The sequence below is a fragment of the Tachypleus tridentatus genome, unplaced genomic scaffold (assembly GCF_004210375.1).
Source record: "Tachypleus tridentatus isolate NWPU-2018 unplaced genomic scaffold, ASM421037v1 Hic_cluster_1, whole genome shotgun sequence".
Taxonomy (NCBI): Eukaryota; Metazoa; Arthropoda; class Merostomata; order Xiphosura; family Limulidae; genus Tachypleus; species Tachypleus tridentatus.
This window is the reverse complement of record NW_027467777.1, coordinates 28,071,718-28,077,912: the sequence shown is the minus strand read 5'-3', so window position 1 is coordinate 28,077,912 and position 6,195 is coordinate 28,071,718.

Below are 6,195 nucleotides of genomic sequence, written 5' to 3'. Positions count from 1 at the left end.
CAGTTTTTTCATGATATTCATAAACATTTAAGTTAATTCTCAATATTACTCATAAATATGAAAATTAAAATTAACCACTGATGTTTAATACATGTATTCTGATAAGAAACCTTTTACAGAATCTAAAAATGAATACAGTAAGTTTTTGTACATAACAACTGTAAACACGTTTACAAAAATATCAAAACAAATAACTCATCATTTACTCTTAGATTTTTCCACTTAAAGTAAATAGACGATTTTTAAAAAAGAATAACGGTAAGAAATTTAAAAGAAATAAAATTCATAGACAGCTTTCTTATAAAAGCATACGTGTGTGTGTCTTGCGGCCAAAACTGTGGAAATCCATACTAGCAGTGAATGTGCGAGTATGGACCCTAACTTCAATTACCAAATTTCAAGTCAATCCATTTAGAAATGTACTGGAAATCAAAAATCCAGTTTTTATTTAATTTCTTCTGATTTTATTCTTCGCACCGGAAGTACGGAAACCTTATTTGATAGGAAAAACATTCTTATCTTTAATAGATTTTTCTCAAACTTGATACGTTGATATATCTTTTAATCCAACAAGTAGGAGTCTCATTTGGTATAAATATAAGCCGCATGCGCAGTCATTCAACAAAAACCGCTAAAATATAAAAAAAGATTTTGCGCACACACAAAATCACGTGAGCTATTGATCTTACGTTTTTACTACAGCTTCACTTAAGAGTAAAGTAGATCGTTTTTAGTTTTTGTTATTTTGATTAAATTAGGTGAATTAGAGCATCAAAACTATCAGGTAAAAAAAAAACTTGCAGATACATAAGTACTGGTTAGGCCAAGCAAACTAGGTTAGCAGTTTCTAGTTAAAGTTCAAACTAGAGTTAGCAGTTTCTTGTTAAAGTTTTCAAAACAATCAATTCATTGCCAATTTTTTACGCAAATTTACTCGATTTTATGAAATTTTCATAAATTTAGAGCGTTTAGCGTTACGTGATATTAGATTAAGCAGTTAGCATAAATAATGTTGCTTGATATGGCTGTACAGATTGCAATGGGGTGATGTCAAGAAACTGTTAATCTAAATTCATGTGGATGCCGTAAAAGAAACAACTAACAATGTTTTATCGAGGAGGAACTACCACCATACATGTAAAAGAACCTGATTGGTTAAGTGAAATAAAAGTCAGTTTTGAGTAATGGAGTTGCGGTCATAAAGCTAATTCGGTTACTGTCGAGTGTCACTTTCTTATTTGGTGTAGTGGGTATTGACAAGAAGTCATGATATCTAATCAAAAACACCTTAGGTGTTTGTATACATATGCAACATCTTGGTGTATATGTTGTGCTCAGTCAACAAAAATATAAGTACTTCATAACTTAAGCATGTCAAAGTTGTCAAGGAACCGAAATGAAATGTTAGTTCGGTGTTTACATAGGTTATGTTTCTCATATTGTGAAAAGTAAATTACTGAAACCAAGACAAGTGCTTATGTTTAGAAACAACAGTTTCAAGCATAACTCACTCTGATACCGAAGAAACATTCCTTCTGGTTTTTACTCATTTTGGTATGTTCAACTTGACATAATCCTGAGACTGAAACTATCTTATACAATTTAACAAAAAGTATATACGCTGTGAGCTTACAAAAAAAGTCTGTACGTTTTAAAATACTGGTTTATAAATGTATAAAACAAATTGGTTTATATATTTTTGATAGCTAAAAGTTTAATGGTTGATTTAGTGTTTTATGGCACAAAGCAGCTAGGCTATCTGCGCCAAAGTTTAATGTAATTTGTGGTGATATTACTTTATTTAAATAATTTTGACGATGTATAGGAAAAATAAAACATACTTTTAATTCAGTATTTACATACGTTTTTTCTCATTTATATTATCTTAGTTGTTCTCCTATGATTTATTGGTTATTAAAATTTCCTTCGATCTATCGATTACCTTACTGTATGCCTAGTTCAAACCGGTTGTGGTATACATTGAAGTTGTACCATCGGCTGCGATTTTCGTAGTGAAGCCACGTCATTCAGTTAATGAGTTAAAAAATGGGACGGAATGATTTAAAATAACAAATAAAGTAAGAAATAAGTGAAATATTTAAAGGAAAGAATTTAGTGCAGCGGTGGCCAACATTTTGCTTACCAGTTTTAGTATCTGAATTTTGTACAAGGTGTCACTTCAGATCAAAGAAACCAGCGAAGTCGCTATAATTCAAGCAGTCAAATGATAATATGATACCTATTTTACTAACACAGTCTGGAAATTCGAACCAAAATTCATTTACTATGATACAACATATAATATTATTTCTAAATGACAGACAATCATTAGGTTGACCATCTCTGATTTACTGTACCTCAATTCGGAGGTCTAAGTACGAATATCTAAATTCAATTTGGAAAGACACTAAAATCGCAATACACTTCCTAACTTGTAATAGGTAGGGGCTTTACCAAGGAAAACAAAAATTGTATATATTTGTATATGTTTCGTTTCCTACAATAAACATTTGGTTAAACATAATATAAATTCATACTCACTCGATTATTGTTGACATAGTGTTTTAAAACAAACTATACAAGTGTCGATATTACGACACGGTAAAACAAAACATAGCCACCGTACACACCGAAGAACTTGTAATTAGCGAAAACAAAACTTAAACCACTGTTGGAACCCTACGGTATCTGAAGGCTCGAGATGAACATGAGACAGGTAAGGCAGCTCTGGTATTCAATCAACGCCACCTGTCAGATTACTTGTAAACTAATTTTAAAATCCATGATTCACAAAATTGAATAATATCTCAATCTGCACACATTTCGTTTTCTCTACTAGCCAATTTTCTACAATATTTGAATTACTGTGAGTAATAATAAACAAATAATTTTAATTGTAAACAAAAATATACATTAATATCGTCCATTTAAGAATATTACGGGTTCCGTTCTGATTCAGATAATCGTAAAACATGTGGCTATTAACTTAATGATTCATGACAGTGACGCATGACTATACAACAAGCGCGTAATCTAATGCAATCAATTCTCCGAAAACTGTTATATGCATCGTTTAAAAATTATGTATGACCAGATGCATGATTTAAGTTAGAACAAAAGCGCTGAAAGTTATTTGGATTATTTTGTTCACGAAGATAAAACTGTTGCTGTGAGTGAAGTGTTGTGAGAATATTTGTCCATTTTCAACCTTTTACGCAGTGGTTTTCAATTCAAATACAGAGAAGACAAACACGCATCTTTATGTTGTAGCAAGCCCTTTTTAAGTTAGGCCCGGCATGACCAGGTGTTCCGTAATCCGAGGGTCGCGGGTTCGAATCCTCGTCAAATCAAACATGCTCGCCCTTTCAGCCGTGGGAGCGTTATACTATGACGGTTAATCACACTATTTGTTGGTAAAAGAGTAGTCCAAGAGATGGCGGTGGGTGGTAATGACTAGCTGCCTTCCCTCTAGTCTTACACTGCTACATTAGGGACGGCTAGCGCAGATACAGCCCTCGTGTAGCTTTGCGCGAAATTCAAAAGACTAAAATTAATGTCTAGCAACTAGTTTCAAAGAGAGACTTAGAAACCTATTCCGTTTTCTTTGCGAGGTTGACAGTACCATGCTGAATGAGTGTGATGAAATATATAGGCTCGGATATCGATGTTACGTGAACCGAATGTTCAATACGAGGGCTATCTGCGCTAGCCGTCCCTAATTTGGCAATGTAAGACTAGAGGGAAGGTAGCTAGTCATCAGCACCCACCGTCAACTCTTGGGCTACTATTTTACCAATGAATAGTAGGATTCACCGTAAAATTATAACGCCCCCACGGATGAAAGAGCAAGCATGTTTGACGTGACAGGGATTCGAACTCGCCACTCTTTAACTGTTTGTGTCAAATTTATTTTTGGCACAACTCTAGGTTATGATTGGCTAGTTCTCAAGGCCAACTCATATTGAATATCTGGTTTACGTGACATCCGAGTCTATACATTTCATTACAATTATTAAATATATAATTCTGGGTCTCGTTTGGTAAGCATTACAACTTTTGTAGGTGATCCTGTGTGCCGACTACTTAACCTGAATTTAGTACCATGCTGAGATAGGCCAAAAGAAGTAGCGCCCTCTATAAAAGGTGCCCGACCTCTAATTTTGACATTTGTCACGATTACATAAAGGTTTATGTTTGTTTTCTTATAACAAAGCCACATCAGGCTATCTGCTGAGTCCACCGAGAGGAATCGAACTCCTGATTTTAGCGTTGCAAGCCTGAAAACTTACCGCTGTACATAAAAGTGGTAGCCATTAGTCAGTAACCTACTTAGAAGAAAAGTTATAATAAAACGGTTTTCATGCTCATATATTCGTCGTTCATAAAAATAATAATAATACCAATTATATAATTATACATTTTTAACCAAAAGTCAATTTATTTTGGCCAATAATATTTGGTTGCTATAAAAGTTGTATAAAGAATTATTTTTGGTTCGTTTTGCATTGGAATTATATTTTGAAAGCCCCAACTGATAAATTATTAAAAATACATAGACATACTTAAAACACTGGTTACTACACGAGGTTAGCAGTTTACAACAGAGTAAAAACTAAAGTATAATGTTTTATGGAGGCAATAATAATAATAATAATAAGTTCTGTAAGTTTGGACAAAGAACTTATCCTCTCAAAGGATACTAGAAAGAGAGAATTATTATAATTGTAGGAAATGTGGCCATTACGACATAGACTATAAGGAATCAACATCTATTATTATGCCAAGGAGAATGTCCTAAGGATGTCTCAGAGACTATACAGATTAAATGAAAAACAGAGCTGGTGACGAGTCATAAAAAAGAGAACTAGCTGGATTTGGGAGGCAAAGTTCAGAAGGAATACTCCATCTATCTCAAATGAGAAAAAAATTCTTATTTGATAAAACTCGTCCATGGATCATTGATGGAAAATTTCGCAGAATGTTGGTTGACGCTGGTTCTAAATTTACAGCTTTAATCCAATTACTCAATTAGAGATGTGAAACTGCCTTCAAAGATGAAGAGTGATTAATGTGAACACCAGATGGACATAAAATTTCAGCAAAACAAAGTTAAAAGCTACCTTTATAGTAGGAAGCTTCTATATGCCTTGTGACTTACCGGTAACTGACATCAAAGAAGTATGCATATTGGGAATTGGCTTCATATGAAGATGTGAATGCGAGGTTAGGCTATATTCAACTAGTTTCACTATATATGACCAAGAAATCCATATCTTCCACTATATAGCAAATACACGAAGATTGAGCTTCCACTTATGAGACAGAGTGGTCATTGTATCACCAAGAAGTGAAATACCCATAAAAGTAGTTAGTGTAAATAAATCTACATCTAGTATCTGGGACCTAATAAAACCAAACATTCTGGCACGTCCTAAGGAACTTGTGGTTGAAAGAGCTCTCTTGGATCTGAGAAGTGTAATATTACTGATGATTTTAGTAGAAAAGGCTTGAACTAACTAATAATAAAATGAAATGTTGTTATGATGTTAATGCTTATAGGATTAGCTTTCATCAAGGCGACAAGGTGTGGCTGAACAATTCTTGTCACAAGAAGGATAAACTCCCAAGTGTTGAGAAGGACACTGTGTTGTACATAAAATAACCAACAATGTAGTTTATATAATCCAGAAGAAGAGAGAGCAAAGATAATCTACCACAATTATCTTCGGAAGTATAATGGTGAGAGAACAGCCACTGGCAAGCTCGAAAGAAGCATTTATCTACACAATTCAACCTGTTAAGAATTAATCTTAACACCACTTTCAGAGAATAAAGCTAACAGCACATTCGCTCAACCATCCACTGAAGAACTCCTATAGTATGTGACAAGTGACAACAAAGGACAAGTGGCCCTCTTGTCTTCATACAACAAACCTCGGAAAAAAGAGGGCCACTGAAGAGACATGGTAAACGAACTGTTTAGTGTAATGTTTTGTTTTGTATTGAGATTATTAAAGGATTTCACAATCCAGAAAGGGGTGATGTTCTAACCTAAATTTTCAATATTAGCTAGAGGGCACATAATTGTTTGTTTGTTTTGGAATTTCGTACAAAGCTACTCGAGGGCTATCTGTGCTAGCCGTCCCTAATTTAGCAGTGTAAGACTAGAGGGAAGGCAGCTAGTCATCACCACCC